Below are 1,616 nucleotides of genomic sequence, written 5' to 3' on the forward strand. Positions count from 1 at the left end.
AGCGAAAATATCTACTGAAACTAAATTAAATGACATATTTATGTATTTATGTATGTAGTGCTTTTATCTAATCTGAAAAGAAAAATTTGGGGTAGGTGAGAGTAATAATAGAATAGTACAATATTATAAAAGACCAATATATATGCATGTGTAAGTTGTTGTTTAGTCAGTTTCGGAGAGTTAATAGTAGTACCTACCTCAAAAGCCGTGCAATTATCATTTTTCAATTTCCTCTGATCTTTTATTCATTCACTCTCAACCTATTTTCATTCTATCTTGTAACTAAGAAATAATTAATTAATCAGATATGGAATTCTTATCTGTTTTTGCGGAAAAGGTAATAGATTGCTTGATCCAGCCAGTTGTGCGACAGATTGGGTATTTATACTATTACAAGCACAACATCACATCTATGGAAAGTGAATCTGATAAACTGAAGAATACCAGAAGTGAGGTGCAGGATAAAGCGGAAGCTGCCCGGAGAAACTTACAACGCATTTCACTCAATGGCGAGGTTTGGTTAACTAGTGTTGATACCTATATTGCTCAAGTGGATGATGTAATGGATAGTAGAGCTGAGGTTGAAAGGGGTTGCTTTTATGGTTGGTGTCCAAACTTGAAGTCACGTTTACTCACTCAGCAGGAGAGCTAAGAAACTATACACAAGTTGACTAAACTTCAAACTGAAGTCCCCGACTCTAATGCTTTCTCCTATGATCATCCAGTCCAAAGTGAGGCTATACCTAGTGACGATGGTGAGGTGTTTGACTCCAGAAAATTGCAAGAGGATGAGATCATGGAAGCTTTGAAAGATGGCGTACGGGGTCACTATGATTGGTATATGCGGTATGGGTGGTGTTGGTAAAACAACACTCGCTGAGAAAATCAGACAAAAGGCTAAACAAGAAAGGGGTAATAATTTCATAGATGTCGTCATGGTAACTGTCAGTCACAACCAGACTTGAAAAACTTCAGGGTGATATCGCAGAAGAACTCAAGCTGACATTAGAAGGGGATAATTTGTGGAGTCGTGGAGATCGGCTGCGTACAAGGTTAATGGATCAGAACAGCCGCAACCTTATAATCTTGGATGATGTTTGGGAGGCTCTTCATGATCTAGACAAACTTGGAATTCCCAGCGGTAGCAACCACAACCATCGCTGCAAAGTGATATTGACGACATGTTTCCGAAATGTTTGTGAAGAAATGGAAGCTAAGAAGATCATGGAAGTTGAAACGTTATCCAAAGAGGAAGCATGGAACCTTTTCAAAGAGAAAGGCGGTGATTCAGTTGACGATCCTTCTCTGATTGACATAGCAAAAGAGGTTGCCAAAGAATGCAAGGGGTTGCCGCTTGCAATTATTATTGTTGCAGGAGCACTAAAGAGTAAAACCAAGCCTTCATGGGAGGATGCCCTTACACAATTACGTGAAGCAGAACCAAAAAATATCCCTGGAGTGAACAGTAAGGTGTATAAATCTCTGAGGCTAAGCTATGACCACTTGGGAGAAAATGATGCAAAGTACCTCTTTTTGCTTTGTTCTTTATTTGAGGAAGATAGTAATATTTGGACTGAAGAATTGCATTTATTTGGAATGGGGCTTGGCATCTTTTC

At 38.9% G+C, this 1,616-nt stretch overlaps 1 pseudogene; it reads left to right on the forward strand.

Moving 5' to 3' along the window:
- The first annotated feature begins 266 nt into the window (after positions 1–266).
- On the forward strand, positions 267–1,608 carry LOC107059324 (probable disease resistance protein At1g61310; annotated as a pseudogene).
- Positions 1,609–1,616: the final 8 nt, after the last annotated feature.

The sequence above is a fragment of the Solanum tuberosum genome, unplaced genomic scaffold, assembly GCF_000226075.1.
Source record: "Solanum tuberosum cultivar DM 1-3 516 R44 unplaced genomic scaffold, SolTub_3.0 scf01160, whole genome shotgun sequence".
NCBI lineage: Eukaryota > Viridiplantae > Streptophyta > Magnoliopsida > Solanales > Solanaceae > Solanum > Solanum tuberosum.